The sequence below is a fragment of the Pelodiscus sinensis genome, chromosome 4, assembly GCF_052426305.1.
Source record: "Pelodiscus sinensis isolate ZL-2025 chromosome 4, ASM5242630v1, whole genome shotgun sequence".
Lineage (NCBI taxonomy): Eukaryota > Metazoa > Chordata > Testudines > Trionychidae > Pelodiscus > Pelodiscus sinensis.
Genome location: NC_143055.1, coordinates 10,296,589 through 10,319,124, shown reverse-complemented (window position 1 = coordinate 10,319,124; position 22,536 = coordinate 10,296,589).

Genomic DNA, 22,536 nt, shown 5'->3' with positions numbered 1-22,536 from the left:
TAGCTTAGTGTCATCTGAAAACTTGCTGAGGGTGCAATCCATCCCCTCATCCAGGTAATTAAAGATATTGAACAAAAACGGTCCTAGAGCCGAACCTTGGGGCACTCTGCTAGAAACTGACCGCCATCCTGACATCGAGCCGTTGATCACTACCCATTGGGCCCGGCCTTCTAGCCAGCTTTCTATCCATCTTATCGTCCATTTATCCAATCCACATTCCCTTAACTTGCTGGCAAGAATACTGTGGGACACCATATCAAAAGCCTTGCTAAAGTCAAGGTATATCACATCCACTGACTTTCTCATGTCCACAGAGCCTGTTACCTCATCATAGAAGCTAATTAGATTGGTCAGGCACAACTTGTCCTTTGTGAATCCATGCTGACTGTTCCTAATCACTTTCCTCCCGAAGTGCCTCAAAATGGATTCCTTAAGGATCCCTTCCATGAACCAAGGTAAGACTGACCAGCCTATAGTTCCCTGGATTGTCCTTCTTGCCTTTTTTGAAGATGGGCACTACATTTGCCTTTTTCCAATCATTCGGGTTTTCTCCCAGTCTCCACGACTTTTCAAAGACAATGGCCAAAGGCTCCTCAATGACATTTGCCAACTCCCCAGTACCCTCAGATGCATTAAGTCCAGACTCATGGATGTGTGTACGTTGAGCTTTTCTAAATAGTTCCTAACCTGTTTTTTACCCACCAAGAGCTGTCTATCTTCATCCCATCTTGCGTCACTTAGCGCATTAGTCTGGGAGCCCACCTTGTCCATGAATACAGAGGCAAAGAAAGCATTGAGTACTTCAGCTTTCCCCACATCATCTGTCACTAGGTTACCTCCTTCATCCAGTAGGGGCCGCATACCCTCTCTGATCACTTCTTGTTAACATGCCTGTAGAAACCTCTCATTATCCTTCACATCCTTAGCCAGTCGCAAATCCATTTGTGCTTTCACCTTTCTGATAACCCCCCGGCATTCTCGAGCTATATCTTTAAACCCCTCCCTGGTCATTTGTCCAAGTTTCCACTTTTTGTAAGCTTTCTTTTTGTGCTTAAGTTCACCAAACATTTCCCCTGTAAGCCAATCCAGTCTCCTACCATGTTTGCCTCTCTTGCTACATGTCGGGATGGTTTCTTTCTGTGCCTTCAATAAGGCTTCTTTAAAATACTGCCAGCTGTCCTGGATTCCTTTCCCCTTCATGTTAACATCCCAGGGGATTCTGCCCATCAGGTCTCTGAGGGAGTCAAAATCTGCTTTTCTGAAGTCTAAGGTGTGTATTTTACTACTCTCTTTTCTTCCTTTGGTCAGGATCCTGAAATCTACCATCTCATGATCACTGCTTCCCAGGTTGTCACCCACCTCTACTTCCCCTATTAATTCCTCCCTGTTTGTGAGCATAAGGTCAAGCGGTGCATGGCCCCTGGTCAGATCCTTCAGCACTTGTGCCAAGAAGTTATCCCCAGCCTTCTCCAAAAGCTTCCTGGATGGCCTGTGTACTTCCGTATTGGTTTCCCAACAGATGTCAGGGTAATTAAAGTCCCCCACGAGAACCAGGGCCTGTGATCTGGAAGCTTCTCTCATGTCTATCCTTACCAGAAGATTGACACTGTGGAGGTCAGTTTTCTGGCACTCTTGTATAGACCCATAAATAGAACGCTGAGAGCAGCCCCTGCCAGGCGTCTGGTACTCCTCCTTTTGTGAAGAGTAAGGGAAGCCAAAAGGAGCGTTTGTTCCCATCAGCTTCCCACTGTGTGGGCGCTACCGTGGCTCGGCTTACGGTAAACCAGCGACAGCTACACATTTTGCATTGTTGGAGTTGCATGCCTTAATCCAACCTTCCAGGTCCAGTGTAGACCAGACCTAAGCAACTAACACTCTCCTCAAGATAATGGATAGGAGGCATAGTCACACTAACAGGATTGGATCTTCTGGTGGCCCTCAGTATAGTGATTCTCAAGATGTCATTTGTACAACTGTGTGGCCTTGTCCACACAGGAAGAGAGACCAGCATAACTATTTGGTAATAACTATTCTTCCATTCTTTCCCAACAACTGCTGGGAATGAGCCACAACCACCCTTACTGAATTGGCCTCATTTACACTGGTCCTACACTTGATATGCAACTCCCTTCTTTTGTTATGCTAGTATATATCCCTACCTCTGATTTTCACTCCACGCATCTCACAAAGTGGTTCTTACCTGCAAAAACTTATGCCCAAATAAATCTGATTAGTCTTAAAGGTGCCACAGAACTCCTCACTCTTCCATTACTAGTCCAGATTTATTTCACAAGTTCGTACATGCTATGAGTTGTTAGACGGATCTGAGCCCTGGTCTACACTCGAACTTTATTTCAAAATAACACACATCCCAATGTTGAATTTATAAGCAGAGCACCCACACTACCACACCTGTTAATTCATAATAATGAGCCATGGAATTAGAACTCTGTAATCCTGCTTTTGATCAGGAATAACACTAATTCTGAAATAGTTATTTTGAAATAACGACAGCGTGGATGCTCCAGTGCTGCTATTTTGAAATAATTGTTCCCCAGAGTAATTCATACTAATTTCTCTCCCATGCTTCCTGGGCATCTATGTCCGAGGTAGCATGTCCTCATTAACGGAGCCTGCTTCAGACTAATTTCAATGCTTCCCCTAGTGAGGGCATGCTATTTTCAATTTGTTAAATCAGGATTCTCAAGTCAAATTTAGTAATTTTGGAATAGTTTCCTAGTGTAGACATAGCCACAGAGTTTTGCTTTATTCTGGAATAGCTTCTTTCAGACAAGCACTACGATTACTGCAATATGAGCTGTCGTGCCACTGATATGAGGTGGCATTTTGCCCTGCATCTCCTTGCATCAGATTCAGCTGAAGCGTCTCCTTGCCCCTTTGCAGCACCACTATCGGAATAATGGCCGTTATTCTGGAAAAACAATAGTAGCGTTGCACTGGAACTGCATTATTTTGACAGAAAGTTGAAATAATGGAGGGCTTTTTCCAACAGTGGTAAACCTCACTTCATGAGGAATAATGCCTCTTCTGAGAACTTTTTTGGAAGAGGGTGTGTGGGGATGCTCCACTGCTGCTATGTTGAAACAGCTCCTCACCAGAGCCATTCTAAAGTTATTTCTCCCCAGTGCCTCCTGGGGCTCTGAGTCAAGATAACATGTCCACATTAGGGGAGCCCACCTGAGACTAATTTTGAGGCTTCCCTATAGTGTAATAGTGTATAATTTTGAGGCTTCTCTATTCAAAACAAGCTTTTCCGGAAGATGTCTTCCAAGAAAGCTTATTCCGAAAGAAGCTTTCAGTGTAGATGGACCCTTACTTGCAAGCCCCACTCCTCTATCCAACACCCTTCCTGTGGCCTCATTAAGGGCTCGTCTGAGTAACTTCCTCCCAACTTAAGTCTATTCCCTTCTTTCTTCCTATTTCCTCTCCTAGTGACATGTATTCTAGCACTCTCTCAAATCAGGCCATCAGCTCCTCAAGGGAAGGACCTGTCCTGTCTTGTGTGTGTTAAGCCCCAAGCACAGAGTTTTCAATAAATTATATAAATAATAGCACTACCCTAATGCACCTTTCTTGACTCTACAAACTCTGACAGAGGCCTCCAACACAGGAAACCACTTTATTCAGATAGCATCCTGGACATCAACATCTCAAGTCTCTAATCAGAAACCATAGCCTGAATTATTTGTGCTGTTGTCAAACAATACCCCGCACTTTGCTGCGTGGACACTATTTATAGTCTGATGAAATTTCTATTACAACGTGCTGCTGAATTAAAAGTAAAATGCCCTGGACGTTTACAAGAGAGTACTCTTAACTGGAAGACAAAGTGTCAGGTCCTCAACTGGAGCAATTCACTGTAGCTCCATTGAAGCTAATGCTAGTCGGCATCCAGTAGAGAGGTTCTGTCCCAGAGTTCTACTAGTTAGAATGTTGCCTAGTTCCGATGACCTAAATGGAAACCTGCCTACAAAGCTGGAACATAAGAGCTTTACCGGTTGGACCCTCTAGCCCAACATGGTGTCTTCTGACAGTGCCAGATGCTTTGAAGGGGGTGAACAAAACAGGCAATTATCGACTGTTGTCCAGTACCAGCTTCAGGCAATCAGATGTTTTGGGACAATTGATACAAGGCTAATAGCCATTTATGGACCTATTCTCATTGAACTTCATTTAAAAAAAAGTAATCGTTTTGGCCTTTACAATATTGGCAACAGAGGGTGTGTTGTGTGACGTACTGCTTTAGGTTTGTTTGAAACTTGTTGCTTAATAGTTTCCTTATGTGATCCCTGGTTCTTGTATTTACGTGATGGGGTAAATAACACTTACTTTCTTCACACCATCCAAGATTGTATAGATCACTGTCATATCCCCCTTAGTAGACTCTTTGTTAAGATGACCAGTCTTTTTAATCTCTCCTCATAAAGAAGAGGTTCCATACCTCTAATTACTTTGGCTGCCTTTCCTGTACCTTTTACAATTCTAATGTATTTTTGGTGAGATGAGGGGGACCAGTACTGCATGTAGTATTGGTGATGTGGCATAGCATAGATTTAAACAATGGTATGTTGATATTTTTATCTTAATATCTACCCCTTTTCCTAATGCTTTCCTAACATTCTGTAATCTTCAACTTTATCCCTTATTGCAGGGAATTTTTTGTCCGATATAAATTACATTAGCCACCTATAAAATAAAAGTCCTTCTATTGTCCAAGGAAGTTGGAATTTTAAAGCTGCTGGATAGTAGTGAACTAACAGGGATCTAACCATCTGTTAAATTCTATAGATTCACTACAGGAAGATCTCATTCTCTATTAAATTCTCCAAGTCATTTCAAGCAATGTACAAAGTCCTATTGGTTTGAGCTGCTGATTCAGCAAATTGATTTAGCAGTTGGGATCATCTGAAAGTACACACTTAAAGGGAAGCACCTGATTACATCTTTTCTGAATTAGGGCTTTAATATGCAACCAGGCCAAGGTGGTCAGTTACCTCTTTTCGCCATTTGTCTGGAGTTTTTCAAACTTCCTCTCTGTTGGAAAAGAAAAAGAGAACCCAGAGGCAGATGGAGTAGATAGGCTTCTTTATTGCAGATACTCGTTCTGCTTCAGAACCCAAAAACCCTGTACAAGTGTAATTAACCAGGGGTACATTCTTTTATCAGAGTTAGTATGTAAATATACATATCTATTACAACCCCGCTTAAACCCTTATTTAGTCATATGAACATCCATGCATGTTGCACCTTTATAAATTCTCTGGTCAGGCGATGTTCCAATATCAGAGAATCCCAGTGCGCCACAGGAGGGGAGAGGCAGGAACCTTGCATGCTACAGGGAGGGAGAAGGAATCCGGTATGATGCAGCAGAGGGGGAAAGAGGGAGCAGCAGCTGCCTGGGTTGGGTGGGGGAGCGGAGCCCAATGCACAGCTTAGAGGGGCTGCGGCTGGGGAAGGGTTGCCAGGAGTCTGGCATATGGCCCAGCTGGGTTGCTAGGATAGGGTGGGGTGCAGGAAACCTGGCACACAGCTCAGCTGTGCTGCTGGCGAGGGCAGGAGCAGGGAAGTCCAGCGCATGTCTTAGCTGGGCTGCTAGGAGGAGTTGGCAAGCCTCATGTGCAACGTAGCTGGGCTGCCCAGGGAAGTGGGGAAGCCCCATGAGCAGCAGGGCAGGGGGCGAGGCTGGTGGCAGAGTGGCCAGAAATGACTTTCCCTGGTCTGGCAAAATCCCTCATCCAGGACCACTCAAGTCCAGAGAGTTCCAGACCAGGGAGGTCCAACCTTTATAATGAATAGCAGTAACCATATAAAGAGGAAAATAATGTGATTTCCAGAGGAAGGATTGTTCTGGTGAGATTTTGACATGCCTGAATGCACATCCTCAAGAGGGACAAGTAAACTCTGAAATGTTTGAGCTTATCTGAAATGAAACGAAACGAAACATTAGAGTTCTGGGGTTTGCCCAGCCTGAATGGAAACTATTACTCCAGAAACAATTGCTTAAATATTCATTTATATATATAATCTCACACACACACACACACACACACAATTGAATGTAAACAAATGGCTAAAATCATATTGAAACTGAATATCAATATACTTTATATTCACATTTATTTATTGGTAACTTTTCCATCATGATTCTCGGTATATAGATGTATTTTTCCTCTGTTTGGACCTCTTGCAACTTTAATGCCCATATTATTGCTGATATACTTTAAGGATATAGAAATTGTCTTCTTGAGTAACCAACTTCTACACTGTTTTTAAAAGTTAAGTCTTCTGGATGATACTAATCTCTCATGGATTAAAAAATTACCATATTTGGAGAAAAATAAGAAACTTGTTAATACAATTTTTGCATTTCCTAAGAAAACTAGGGTGTGAAGTACAAATCTTAACTAAGCAACTACTTAACTGATTATCCATACTGTTTTTCTTCATTTAAATTTTTTTGATTGCTTAACTAAATGGCATCTAGAGTTGAATGTAATTTTAGAATTTTATTTAAATATTTTAAATAGCAACTAACAGTTAAGATACAACAATATAGTATTAGACCTATGATTTGATTATATAAACTAGAAGATTGCAGCAGTCTCATCTGAACAGTTATATTCCTAATTATGCCATATTGTGGCAGCATCCTTATTAAAAAAAACTTTAATTGCAGTTCCCTTTATTTATTGCCTCTTTCAGCACATGTACATTTCCTTAACATGAGAGTCTAATATTTGAACTCAAGCATACTTATGCTAACTAAAATAAATCAACACGAACACAATCTTCTTTCTTTCCCTTACATGGTTGCTGAGGAGAGAAACCTTGTCACTGAAGTTTATGCTATTTTGCTCAAAGCTGTTTTACTCAGAATTCACTTCCCTAGTTCTGTATTTTCCTTTGGCAGCATCATAACGTACCTTAATGTCTGATACTAACAAATTAAAAATACATTAACAGACAGGGAAGAGAAGAACATATCCTTAGCTGCATCAGCGGGGGACTTTTTGGACAATTATCAATAACTCAGTTTCTATAGCTCATTGAAGAAATCTAGCCATTATAGCTTGTGTATTTATTCCCTCAGCTCTCTGTCCTATCTTTTCTAAAATAGCCTTGATGCTTGAGCAACACTTAAATAGAAATAGCTCACATAATTCTGGGGCCTCAGTTACTATAACTTCCATTTGAGGATCTTGAAGAACTTCAGAAGCATCAGTGTTTTAAGAATATTCCTTTCAGGGACACAAAGCTTTTTGAGGTTAAAGGGGTTTCAGGATTTCCCTGGGTTGCGTCTACACTGCAGCATTTTTCTGGAAACATTTCAAAGAGGCAGCACGGCAGGGAGCCCGCGATCAGTTGTGCAGCATGACCCCTTTGAAATGTGGTGCCGTGTTTCAAAGGGGCAGTGCTGCATGGAGTCAGGGGTCAGCTGGAGTCCCCATCTGGAGTCCGCAGCTGACCCCAGGCTTTGCATTGCTCTCCCCCTTTGAAATGCCACCATGGCATTTCAAAGGGGTAGCGCCACACAGCTGATCACGTAGCAGCATTTGAAAGGGGCTGATCCCAGGCTCCCCACCTACAATACTTCAATGAGGTGAACAGAAGTTTTTTTTTTTTTTTTTTACAGTGTAAATTTTTTGTAATAAAAAATATGTGAGCATGATACACTTTGTATTGTGTTGTAATTGAAATCAATATACTTGAAGATGTAGAAAATTCCAAAAATATTTAAATAGATAGTATCCTTATTATTGTTTAACAGCATGATTAATCACAATTTTTGTAAAATCTCTTGACAGCCCTAATTTAGAGATCAGCTCTTTTCCCTAAGAAAAGGTTCCTCAGACTGTACTGAAGTACTTACTTTTATGCTAACTCTAACAAAGCACATTGGCTACAACTAGACTGGCATGACTTTCCGCAAATGCTTTTAACGGAAACGTTTTCCGTTAAAAGCATTTGTGGAAAAGAGCGTCTAGATTGGCACAGATGCTTTTCTGCAAAAGCACTTTTTGCAGAAAAGTGTCTATGCCAATCTAGATGCGGATTTGCGCAAAACAATAACGCGTTGTCTACACTGGCCCTCTTGCGCAAAAGCATTGGCGCAAGAAGGCTTTTGCCCGAACAGGAGCAGCATAGCATTTCCGCAAGAACACTGACAATCTTACAGGAGATCGTCAGTACTCTTGCGGAAATTCAAGCGGCCAGTGTAGACAGCTGGCAAGTTTTTCTGCAAAAGCAGCAGCTGCTTTTGCAGAAAAACTTGCCAGTCTAGACGCAGCCGTAATGTATAGGGACTCTTAGCGGGTCAGCATAGATAACCTGTATTGGGTCACCAATTCTCCTAAAGTCAACAAACTCCTCATTATCTCTAAACATTTTTAGCCATAACAATAGTATGTCAGGGCCAGCTAAAACCAAGGCCGCTATTCACTCACTCTTCCAGAACCATGTCGGATCCTCCCATTCTGATTAACAAATCTCAAGTATGAAGCCATCTGACCTTGCCTCACAAAGATCTAAGATTTTCCTATAGGATGCTGGATTTTCAGCGGGCAGTGGTTGAACATAAAAAATGGCCAACTGCCGTACTGCCAAGTTCTAGGGAATATGCAGGAATGTCCATTTCTGGAGTAACACCTGCTCCTTTTACCTACCCCTAACCTTCCCCCAGTTCTTTCTGAACGGTCTCAGGATCTTCAAGAAGGAAACGGCTTCTCCTTCAAACACTACTTAATCCTGGCATCACTATCTCCTTGAGTACCTTTTATTTTCAAGACCCTCTCATACCTCAAACCCCTCTCCCCCCAAATCTTTGAGGACCATGCCAAGTGATGAGGCTGACTGCTAGGCCCCACTATTCTGAAGGAACAAAATTAGCCCATCCCACTCACCCATTTCATCACTCAGAATCCACTCCCCTACATATCTTCAAATTTGTCAATAACTGACTATTTTTAAACGTTGGTTATTCCAGCCTCTTGAACCACTGCAATGATCAAACCTCAGCAAAATTAATACTGGGACATAAATCCACCGATGACTATTTCTGCCTATATCTTAGAATCACAGAATTCTAGGGCTGGAAGAAACCTCAGGACGTCTTCGAGTGCAGCCCCCTGCCCAAATCAGGATCACACACTCTTCTGCAAGCATGGAGGAACTCTGTACAATTACATGAACATAACTAGTTGTTGTCTTTGGGGAAACTACAAGGGAACATCTACCCACAACATGGGTGAGGGAAAGAGGATGGGAAAAAATGTATTATCCATTTAGAGGGGAGGGCTTTGGAGTTTGTGGTTCTGTGTTGCCCAGAGTTAAAGAACTTGACTGGGAATAGCAAACCTATTGCATAATGTAGGACAATGCAAGGACTCACCAGCAGGAGAGGGAAAAATAAAAACCCCAGTCTCAGATCATTCCACATCTGTCCTCCAAGCTTGTTTTATTTCCAAAAAACAAATGCCAGGGAGAACACATCAACTCAATTCACTTAATAAACCAAATTATTTTTATTTTGCTTCCCCATATCAAGGCAATGAAATCAGGAGATTAAAAAGCCTTAGGTGGCAAAGATCTGATTTAGTTACCAATCTATTCCATAACCATATACACTGAAAAATTGTCAAGGTAATTTGCATGTTAAGCTTCTGTTTTGACACTGAAAGTGGTGTTCTCTCAACTCTCCCCCTCCCGACTCCTACCATGCAATTTGCCTGTTTATCTGTAGCATAAAGCCCCTGTCTTGCAGATCTGTTTTCATTGGACTGCCTTGTGAGCTTTTACTGGATCTGAAAAGCTTAATATTCTCATAAATGAGACAATGTGAGCTTGAAAACTAGAATGTTTACTACTTGCCTAACAGTGAACCAGTCCGTAAATGAGAAATTTATAGGAGTAACTGCTCAAATTAAAAAAAAAAAACCACACACACACAATAACCAATAGTCTGGTAGCACTTTATAGACTCACAAAACATGTAGGGTACGTCTACACTACAACGTTAATTCGAACTAACTTAGTTCGAATTAGTTAATTCAAACTAAGCTAATTTGAACTAACGGATCCAGACTAAAAAGCTAGTTCGAATTAGCGTTTTGCTAATTCGAACTAGCATGTCCACATTAAGTGGACCCTGAACCAGGCTTAAGGATGGCCGGAAGCAGTGCCGGCAGGGCATCAGAGGAGGACTTAGAGCGTGGAGATGCTGTCTCAGGCTAGCCGAGGGCTGCGCTTAAAGGGACCCGACCCCCCTCCGGACAGACAGTTCTCAGGGGTGCCCCACTTGGAAAGCAGTCCTGGCTTGGATTGCCCGGAGTACCCACACTGGGCACATCACAGCACTCGGCCATCAGCCCGGCTGCACTTGCCGCAGGCTGCCATCTGGGGAGAGGGGGCAATCGGGGGGCTGCAGGAGAGCTTCCACCCCCAGAAGCCCTCAGAGCCAGCCCAGTCCTCGCCATCGGGGGCTCGTACCCCATTCCTCCCTCACCTCCTTCCACTTACCCTTCCCTAGCCCCTCTTCTTGATGTACAAAATAAAGGACAATTGTGTTCAAAAATGGAATCTGTCTTTATTGAACAAAACTGGGGGAGACTGGGAAAAGGAGGTGGGAGAGGGGAAGAGAGAGGCTGGGAGAGGGGAGGGCAACTACAATGATCAGGGGTTGGGAACAGGTCCCATATGAAGAGAGGCTAAAGAGACTGGGACTTTTCAGCTTAGAAAAGAGGAGATGGAGGGGGGACAGGATAGAGATCTCTAAAAGCAGGAGCTGGGTGGAGAGGGTGCATACAGAAAAGTTCTTCATTAGTTCCCATAAAGAAGGACTAGAGGACACCAAAGGAAAGGAATGGGTAGCAGGCTTCAAACTAGTAACAGAAAGTCGTTCTTCACAAAGCAAAGAGTCAATCTGTGGAACTCCTTGCTGCAGGAGGCTGTGAAGGCTAGAACTAGAACAGAGTTTAAAGGGAAGTGAGATCAAGTCATGGAGGTTGGGTCCATGGAGTGCTATTAGCCAGGGGGTAGGAGTGGTGTCCCTGGCCAAGGTTTGTGGATGGCTGAAGAGGGATGGCACGAGACAAATAGCTTGGTCACTGTCTTCGGTCCATCCCCTCCAGGGTCGGCCACTGTCAGCAGACAGGCTACTGGGCTAGATGGACCTTTGGTCTGACCCAGGACGGCCATTGTAAGCTCAGGGCTCAGGGTCGGGGGTCTCAGTGGATCCCCTTGATTCTCTTGCACACCTGCTCCTGGGTGGCCAGGCTGGCAGCTCTCCTGCCCTAGACGGCCACTTTCCTTTAAGGGGTCTGGGGCCGGGAGGGGGGCAGAAGAGTTTCCCTGGTGTTGGCCAGAGTGGCCACCAGGGAAACCTGGGGAGGGCTAGCTTCCCACTAGTTTGAATTAAGGGGCTACACACCCCTTAATTCGAACTAGCTAGTTCGAACTAGGCTTAATCCTCGTGGAATGAGGTTTTCCTAGTTCGAACTAAGTGCTCCGTTAGTTAGAATTAAATTCGAACTAATGGAGCGCTAGTGTAGCGCCTATGAAAGTTAGTTCGAACTAACGTCCGTTAGTTCGAACTAACTTTGTAGTGTAGACATACCCGTAGATAGTATCATGAGCTTTTGTGGGCACAGCCTGAAGGGGGCTGTGCCCACGAAAACTCATACCACCATCTATATGTTTCATTAGTCTATAAAGTGCTACCAGACCATTTGTTGTGTTTTTCTGTAACAGACTAACTCGGCTACTCCCTGAGCTCCTGCTCAAATTAAGAAACTCTGTCAATAAAGCTAAAGATCTGCAACTTGGAGTGAATTTTTCAGCATCAAGACTTAGCTCTGAAAATACTCACTGAACCCCCATTTTAATCTCATTAGCTAGAAAAAGAAAATGGCATGTAAATTCTTATCCTCTCAAGGTTGGGGTTATAATTAATCCTATTAACATCCCAAGGCACGAACAAAAGAGTGGGGATCTGTTGTAATCTACTTGCCTTTCGAGAACCTAATTTCCATTTGGAATAAGAATAAAAACCTAAATACACTAACCTCTAAAACTCAAAATGTTGGAATAAATCAAGTGGCACAGTTAATAACTGACTTTTTACTAATGTTTTATTGTGCAAGAAAAAATGCAACATGCTAGGCACTATTTCTAACTTGATGTTCTGTTTAATAGTGCAGCCTTGCTATTATTTATCCTGCTATTTTGTCAGTTTCAGCATCTACAAAGGATCAGAAAGGTGATGCATTCTGTAATTCTAGTTACAGGACAATGTAGCCATGAAAAGTTTCTCCTCTCTGATATGTTGCTATACTTTACAGACTTTGCCAGTTGTGTTCTGTGATATATATTACAGTAGGCCCTATTGACCCTATCTAAGAATGAGCTTCCTTTGCGGCTAGTGTTTCAGACACAAAGATAGTTCGTGCCTCAAAGACCTTACATGCAAAAGAGACAAGACAGATAAGTAGTGGGGTGAGTGAAGTATTATTCCCATTTTACAGCTGGGTAATAGAAAGGTTAAGTGACTTGCCCAAGGTCACAGAGTTTGTGACAAAGCCAGGAATTGGACTCAATCTAGTTCCATAATGGGTCAGACCTGTGGTCCTTCTACCACCACTTCCATGTCCAGCCATCCTGTGTGGAGCAAGACAGGCAACTAAGCCACTTGACTCAAGGTGTGAAGTTCCCCTTTGCACATCACCATGCAGAGACAGGAATTAAGTACAGGCTGCAGGGGGTGCCTATTTCAGAGAGGGGCAGAACATACACCCCCATCAGCAAAATCTCCCATTGGCAACTTAGGCAGCTCCCTGCGTTAGCATACTGGCTTTTGTGGATCCCATTCTGAGGTGTCCATCCCTCCCCATTCATTGGATAGGGAGCCTGGATGCCTAACTTGACTTTGTGGATAGCAGTGTGTTCCTACGATTAGGCACTGTGATGTTCAGGGTGACAAAACCTGACTCCCTCCCCACCCTATGGTCTCACTCCAACAACCAATTAAATGTAATGGGAGCCTTCCATTAACTGTAATAGACATTGGACTATGGCCATAAAATTAAGCCACTTTGATTTCATTTTCTACAGTCACAGTTAGGGACCTGACATTAGGCTCTGAAGCTGCACCACTTTTACCTAGGGGATAATTTTCAAAAGCACCTCAATCACTTAGGCTCTTAAATTACTTGGATGCTTGAAAATTTCACTCAGAGGTAAAGAGTTCCTGAATCCCAAATCTGTGATCATTTATCTACACTTGACTGCCTTTCGATAACCTGTTGCTCTTATAAACCAATGCATCATTTTAATTATCTAGTTGCAATTAATGTGATGTTGACCTTCTCTTTTGCAAGTCAACACTTTTTTCTTCAGATTTGTTTGACCTGCTTTATTTGCTTTCCAAGCTGCCTTTCCAAGGAGACCTTTTAAAAAAAACCACCACCACCACACAACGACAAGATTTAATTATGGGGATAAAGAATTGCCAAGTAGTATGTGAAATGTTATGCAGGAGAATAGCCATTTGTCTCTCCGAATTAGGCATACCTGGAGGTTTGTTGAGCTTCCAGTGGATTCATGAGCTATGACAAAGGATCATAAGATAGTGTGTAGCAGCTGTGTAAACCTGCTACACTGATCTCACGTTAATTAATTACATCTCTCCCTGACATATGTTAATATTAAAACCCACATGTTTTATGCTAATACTATGGGGACAGCTTGCAACACTAAAATCCCTTCAAATCTTCCCCATGTTAGACAGAAAACTGCTGGCTTTAGAAAAGTAAGAACCAGAATTCTTGGAAGGCCTAGATCAGTGGTAGGCAACACAAGTGACCGATCGAGGTTCTATGTGTAGGCCACGAGACACTTTGGTTACTGTTGCCCATGCACAGGTTTGCCAGATTCCATAGTTTTTCCCTGTACAGGTTTTACAAGAGCATCATGCACATGCAGCAAGGGCACATCAGGTGAGGTGCTTGCTCCTTGCACACCACAATGGCTGTAAGAACCGTGCACTCCCTCTGTGTCCAATGATAGTGCTGCTATGGTTCAATCGGCATACTCTGCAAATTGTAGTCATGCAAGAGCTGTTAGCACAAACTACTGTATCCCAGAAGAATGCCTTGGTGATGACAATCTTGTGGCCCACTGAACTGAAGGAGAGTGTGATGGGACAACCCCGCCCCGCACTCAGGATGCCCCGACACCTGCACTGTACGGGGAGCAGGGGGGCACAGCTCACTGCTTGCACTGCGTGTTTGCAGACCGTGACTCAGTTGAGCGGCACCACGGCCCAAGGGCAGGGCGCAGCAGCTGTCATACAGACTCGACACCAATGACATAAGGGTAGGGAAGGTGGGGCCTCAGGGCACGTCAACGGGATGTCACGGGGGGAGGGACAGGGATCAGGAATGGGGCGGGAGATCCAAAAGGGAGCCGAGCAGGCAAACGGGGTTGGGTTGGACTCTCCGATCGAGAGGGGAGCTGGCGGACTTCGCGTACAGCCCGTGCATGCAGAGGAAACTAAGGGGAGGATGCCTGGCATTCGCCACATGAAACCAGGGTAGGAAGTAGTCCAGGGTGGTGTTCCCCTGCTGGGGCCCGTGGGCTGACGAGTTACAGCAGGAGTCCCCATCAGCCAGACAGGAATTACTTTAAACCTGTCTTTAGGGCCCTGGGCTGGGACCTGTGAGAGGGCAGATCTAGGTCCCTCTACCCAACCCGCCAAGGGCAGGAACGTGAAGAAAAGACTAAGTGGACAACCCAATGGTTGCATGAACTGCCAGAAGGGCAGAATAATTGGGAGACTCCCAAACAAAAGAAAGGGGGGGGGTCGTCAGAGCTTGTCCCCGGCTTAGTGAAAGGTGGCATCTTCCTTTCACAGAGAGCTACTCATGCAGTCCACTCAGTAGCTTAGGTTGCCTGTCACTGGGCTAGATTATGCTTGGCCCTTCTGGGGTTGAAGGTCATAAGACATCTGTGTAAGAACCAGGCAGAATTGCAGAACCCTTATGTAGGCAGTATGGTAGCTGCTGCATTGCTCCCCTAAGATCCACTCAAAAATAGGCAGGGGAAAGAAAAAGGTAAGATTTACTTCTCATGAGACTAGGAAGCTTTGGGGTGAGCTTGTGTACAGGAAGTAGTACGGTGCACTCCACCAAGAGGGGTGAAGAAGCAGGTACATAGTCTGTCTGGACACGGTAGTTTGGGATGCTTTGCCTCCTGGTGCATCTCGTGAGTAGCGCACCTCAGCATCACCTGCTTACCCCGGGCTGGGCATAAATAGCACCAGCTATGCCACAATCATAAATGCAGCCAAGATAGAGTGGTTCACCGAAACTCCAGAAACCAAGATTCAATGTCTGCTGATGAACAGTGGATGAAGTGAGGTGTGTCTGAATTATTGGAACTTCAAAAGGGCTGCATAGTGCCAACCATAGCTGTGCATCCACAGTCCGGGAAGCAGAGGATAAAGGTGACATCAGGGTTGATATTAAAACCAAAACTTTAGATTCCCTTAGAAAATGCTTTTGAAAGACTTTGCTTTGCTCATTTGCTACAGACAACTGTCCTAAAAATACACGTTTCAGTGTTAAATGAATTAGTTTTCCTTCACCCATACCAGCTGGAAAGCCATAAAATGAATTATAGAACTTTGATCAAGTTCATTAAAGTGTTAGATGTGTTATATAGGGAGCCGTGCTATGGAAACTACCTTCTGAAACATTTGATTCTCCTCCATTATGTGCCCTAATTCTTGATCTGATCTCACACCCAGGGACCCTTCAAGGAAGACGACTGAGGTTTGGCAGTATAAATACAGGAATCTGGAAACATTTTGTTAACTACATGTATAAATGAAATCAAGCCAATCTTCATAAATCAACAGCAGCCATACGGTGTATCTGAGAAGCCTGGGACTCCACAGGGAAATGAAGCTCAGAGAAAGACAGTAATTTAAAGGCTGTTCTAGCCAGAGTAAGCAATCCAATAGTGTTTTTCAAAGTGACTAGCAAAGGCTTGTAGGTTCTGGTGCATGCCTCAAGCCCTCCCTCCTTCTCACAGCCTCTCTGTTCCTTCCGTATTAATTGCACATCAAGGGCTTCCCAGCTAGAGTATGTATGGACTGAGACATCAATTGAAGGATCTCATGTTCTATGGCATTGTTGGTGAGCGAATAAGCCAATCCTTAATCAGCAAATCTGATTACAGAAGTCACGTAAAAACCCACCATTTGCAGGTTCTTTTCAGAACCTATGCTCTTTTTTTGCCGTGTCTGGGATACGTTGACTCAAAGCATTTGAGAGCCTGTATAACAGTTTGCTGCTAGTTCAATCTGTCCTGAGCTGTGATTTCCCAGTCCCTGCAAGATAGGCTGCATGACTTCACCTTAGCTTTGCAATGCTTATACTGACCACCAATAGAGCACTCTGGTCTTCTCCAGTCAGCTGGCCAGTACACATCTTTTGTATTCATGTAGCATCCATCCTCATAACATGACACATGCAGCAAAACTGTTTGATCCTAAGCACTGCTTTCATGCCTATGACCTCTGTGTTAGGAATTTTGTCCCACTAATTCCCATGGGCAATCTTCCTGCTGCAGCGCATGTGGAACTGATCGAATTTCAATATATGGCAGAAATACATGATCCAGCCAGTATATCCTACAGAGAATTATTCGATACCTGTTAGGGCAGCAATTTTCCTTTATTGCTATTTATGCAGCCACTGTGCCATTCTGATGTAACCCTGCACCTGCTGTACACAAGAACCTGCTGCTGAGGGAGCTACCCTTGGCCCTTTATGGGTCATGTGGTTAGGCTGCTTTTATGTTGGCTTCTACTCTGGATGAGCTTTCTTGGATTTCCATGGCCATGTATCCAGACTGCCCCATAACCTATCCATTCCCTAAATATGTGCTCACACAGCAGAACATACTATGTAGCCGTCTCTTCATTACAGCCATCAGGGCCCCATTTTCAAGTGAATCTAATCCAACCCAATGGCCCTGAGGTGATCTAGTAGATTTTAGTTACATGCCATTGGTAATAGGTTTTAGTTACTTCCAGATTAGCAATCCCATAGTTCAATGAGAGAAGAGCTGTCAGAACTCAAGGGTTTAGCTGGTCAGGACTCCAAAGGGAAGGCTGATTCCCTCAGCCATGCTGTTGATGTGTGAAGTAAAGGATTCACAGAGGTCTCGCTAATTAATTTAAGGCAGAAATTAGACCCCTCAGGAGCTGCTTCACATCTAGGAGGATGTACTGGAATAGGGATTAGATTTAGACTATACAGAACAGTGAGAGGCCAATGCAAGTACTAGCATAGCACAGAAAGAACACCCTGATCATAGCTCAGTCTGCTGAGCACACAGAATATGGGCCCGAGTATAAAGTTGATTTCCCAATGCCTGTTGTCCCTTAGCAAATTAACTGTGAAAATATTCAGCCTCTTCCACCTTCCCTCCTAATTCCCTCAAATGATTTATTTTTATGTCAGCATTGTGGGCTCAATTCTCTCTCATGTTGTATGTAACAAAACTGTGTGCGATTGTTTCATTTTCTTGGAATTAAGTATGAAAACCAATTTTCACAAATCTGTAGGATTGATTCAGCCCTGTATCCAAGAGAATTGCAAGTGTTCAGAATGTCCACGCATTTGGCCCACAGATATTTGTAGTGCATAGGAAAGGATAGTATCCCTTTAATGAGTTTGTAAACCCTGTATCAGCCCTCATTGTTTTAGAATCCACCACAACCCTGCCAGAGCAGATGGCTAATCATAGACCTAGCATTACATGTGGATATAATTAGTGATCAAGGTTATCTGGGAATCTGTTTGGCCCTGGAAATTCCTTCTTAAGTTGTATAAAAAGGAAAACAGAAGTTTGAGACGGAAAGTGGGTATAACACAAAACAATCCTGCAATATACAAGGGAACAGATTAACGATTAGCCTCTGCAGCATAACCAAGAAGTTTTGCACCACTCTGGAAGTGAAAATCAGCCTTAAACTTGGCTCAACTGGAATCACTTTTTCATATCACTAATGCAGAACAATACAGCTGCAAACTACTGGTTAATCCAGCCCATTCAAGGCATCTAGTCCAACCACTTGCATACACAGATTTATCACCTACAATATATTATTTAATTCATTGTTTAGTCTTAGATTCCCTCTAAAAATAACTTCCTACACAGGAGATCTATAGGAAAGGAGGAAAAATATGATTTTTCTGTAGGCTGCATTTGCAATTTATTAAATACACAATTACCCTCCTTCCACTCCTTGAAGAATTTCATAAATCTCATAGTGATTTGGAAATATGTTGACTGAGGCATTGGGGTTATTAAATGCCTATTTATGGCTAACTCCACAGAATCCAGCAAGATGCTTACTCCATACAGCCAATGTTAAAAAAATACATTGCCATGGGAAGAGTGCACTTTGCAAAAATGATTTCCAATAAAAGGCTTCAACATTTCCATTTCAGCACATTTACTTTGGTTATAAAGTATCTTCCGAATATTTTTTTTTATGAAAACAGGTTAGGTAAATACATGGCCGTTTCACAGAGTGTCTTGCTCACTGTGGCTGTATGTAATGAATATCAGGAATGAATTCTTGTTTAATCTAATAGTTAAAACTGAGACCTTCCTGAAATAAAAAGAACCCAGAATCATGATCATATGCATTTGAGTTAAACTGAGAGGAGTCCAGGTGAGAAAACTCATGCTATAGATAACCTATTAGTTCTTTTTCACATAACTTCTATCATTAAAATCAAGCTCACGTATAATAAAATTCTGCCACCAGTATCTGTGTACATTGTGCTCCAGAACAACTCCAATGAAATCAACTGGCTAGTCAAGGTACAAAACCAAAGAAACTATCCATTCCTCAAAAACACACACTGTCAATCCTCAAACTTTGATGTAATAGCTTTGAGTGGATTAAGGGGTCCAACTACATTGGGCAACTTATAGGATTTAGACTCATGGGGGGAAAGTTAAGTGGGAGAAGGATACAGTCAAAGATAGAGTGTTATAAATTATTTCATTTACTTGAACAAGTCAACTCCCCCCATCTGTCTTACAAGCATCATGGCAGAAGTGGGTGTTAAAAATTATATGTTTTTGTGTTCCCACCTTAGGGATTAAACTAAATGAATCACTGTTTTCCAGGTATATCTTTTCTTCCCACAAGAGGCATCTCGTGATTATTAATTCACAATTTTAATTATCTTCTACAAGAGAAATGTTCACTATACATGATCTATGAGAGTTAGGAAATGGACAGCCAATCTGAGTCCACTATTTAATTACTTCTGCCTTTTGATGGGCCAGCAATCCAATATACCTGGAAAAAGCAGGGTTGAAGCTTGTTTAAAAACAAAACAAAAAAACAACCAGACCCAATGCTATACCCAGATTCTGGATGCAACACATAGTAGCACAAGTTCTTATTGCAAAAGGTAGTTACACAGTGCAAGGGAAATGAAGCAACAAGAAATAAAATGGATAATATACATTCAACAAAAAGAATGAAACAACAAACAGTCTACCTGCTTCCCTGAGTGTCACCCACCTTCCACAGACACACCCTGGCAGTCTTCCAAACCTTTCTATCAGTTAAATGTTATGCTGGTTCCAAAAGGATCAAAATGAAGGTCCCCCAGTCAAGTCAGACTGAAATCCTTTCCTCTGACTCGTGGGCCTCATGAACCCCATCTATGCACCTGTCTCTCAGGGTGGTACTTCTCTACAGTTGTTCAGCTATTTTGCAGTATTTGGACCTCACCCTAAAGAGCCTTTAGTTCCTGGAGAAAGCTTGGTAAATCTCCCCCAAGGAGCTGTAATGCAATCCCTAGCTTAGACGTTCATATAATCTTTATAGATGTACATGCATATAAAAAGTCAATGGTATAGCATGTGTCATCTCAACAGAATAGTCATCTGAAGGTTCCATGTTTCTAAAGTCTCATCTCTATCACCACTTGCAAATAGAAGAGAGACTTTGGCTCCTGTAGTACTCTGAGGAAATCTAATTCAGGAAGAAAATAAGGTACAGGTGGAACCTCTCCAGTCCAGCACCCTCAGGACCTGACTAGTGCTGAATGAGAGTGTAAGACTCACACTCGGGTCTGTCAACTATCTGCTTTATTAGGTCATCCCTCACCCTCATATATCCCATAACAGTATATAATCAGGTCCAGTTTTGCTGGACAGACACTCTTGGTGGTCAATCACGCTGACCGGGACACCAATATCCGCTCGCTGACAGCAGAGTAGGGAGACTCGGGCCCACCCACTCTCCCGCGCTCAGGACCCTAAGGCAGGGAGACTGGCTCCCTCACCTAGCAAATGGAGGATGTGTCCCTGAACTCGTTTGCACGTGGGCTTCACAACCCTGCCTTGGGCCGCTTCCTACCCTGCCGCTTAGGTTCTACCCTCATTTACCTTAGGAGGCAGGACACCCTCTTACCACCCTACTTGTTTCTTTCTCCTGTTCCCTCCTACTTCCCCTCATCTCCAGTGTCCGCCCTTTTACCAGCGTCCTGACGTCCGGCGGGTGACGTCACGCCCACTCTCCATCCGCTTTAGTTTCCTTCCTCCCCCTTGCTTGTCCCCTGGTGCTGGTTTGATGTCATGCCATCTTGGCATGTGACATCACCTGGCGCTGCTGTTGCGGCCGTTCCCTGGACTCAGGTTCCCCATGTGGCCCTCCCCCTTCCTCAAGTGGGGCTTCCAAATCCAGCCCCGCCACTTCTCTTGCAAGGGAGGCATAAGGGATCTGTCAAAAAAAAAAAAAGCTGTTTCTCGACAGATCCCCCTCTAGACTGCCGCTTTTTGCTGACAACGTGCTGAGTCAGCAAAAACAGGTGGCCATTTGTATGCAAATTAAGCACAGGATATTTAAATCCCCGCCTCATTTGCAATGTCAGCCTGCCTAATCTGCATTCCTCTGCCGACAGAGGGATGCAGTCTAGACATACCCTGAGAGCCAGAACTGGTGGCTATAAACAAACATTATGGGGTCCATGGCAAGTGGACATCCAGATAACTAATCCAGATGTTGCCAGATCAGAGAATGACAGACTGGAGAGATTCAACTGGTCATTACTGAGATACGGACTAATAAAGAGGAATGTGTTCTGTAAGTATGTGCCATTTCTCAGTGTCATTGTGCCTTGTTTCTACTCAAGGATTCTTTGGCAGCAGCACCTCACATGCTATGGGTTATGAGGAACCACTCCATCAACTAAGGCCCCAGTTCTATAAATATGAATGGTATATGCGCAACCTCAGGCATGAGTAGTTCCATGGAAGTCAAGTTTGTAAACCTTTGGCTCCAAGAACCTATTGCACATTTCTACATAAAATAGTCATGTCCATTCCTGGCAGTGTCTGAATTCTGCCTTTGAGTCTCTTGGAGTCTACATCTACACAACAATCAGCAGTGACTCCCAGAGCCCAGGTCTATAGATGCAGTCTTGTACTGTGATGCTAAAAATATCTGTGTAGATGTTAGGGCTTTGGACTGAGGACTCACGAAGACTAGGTAAGTGGGTGGGCTTCAGAGTTCAATTCATTATATCTACACAGTTGGTTTTAGTCACCTGGTGCAAGCCTGTAACTTAAAACCCTGGATCTGAGACTTACTACTGTGGGCTGTATAGACATATTATTGGAGGTATTGTTAATGCAGCCTGGTGAGAAAAGAGTAAAAGCATTTAATGATTTTTTTTTTTAAAAGGGGGAGGGACTGCATATAAACTTTGAAATTTTGGGGAGAAAATAAAATAATCCATGTAACATGGATTGAGGGCAGGGGGCTGGACTCTATGACCTCTCAAGGTCCCTTCCATTTCTAGTGTTCTGTGATTCTATGAACATGAAGTTACCAGAAGACCCTCTCTTCCCCTCTCCCAGAAGTAGCAATGGAACGGTAATAAAGTCATAGAATATTAGGACTGGAAAGGACCTCAAGAGGTCACAGAGTCCAGTCTCCTGCTCTAATGGCAGGACCCAGTACTGTCTAGACCAGTGGTTCCCAAACTTTTCAACATCATGCCCCCTTTTTGATTTTTGAAAAACCCTCACACCCCTCCCCCCAACAAATAGCAGCGACAAAAAAAGGGGAACTGACCCAGGCAGGAAAATTTTATGGGGGGGGGGGGCTGGGTCACCTCATGCCCCCCTGGAATTTCTTCAAAGCCCCCCCAGAGTCTAGACCATCCCTGATAGACATTTATCTAACCTACTCTTAAATATCTCCAGAGATGGAGATTCCACAACCTCCCTAGGAAATTTATTCCAGTGTTTAACCACCCTGATGTCAAATGTGCCTATGATTTCTTTAAGTTTGTAAATACTTTTTATAGCAATGCAATAAATCAGATAGTGATGTACTTCAGACACGTGGTACGATACCATAAAATAATACATGCCACAGAAAAAACAGATCATAAGATATGCAGAATCACAATGAGA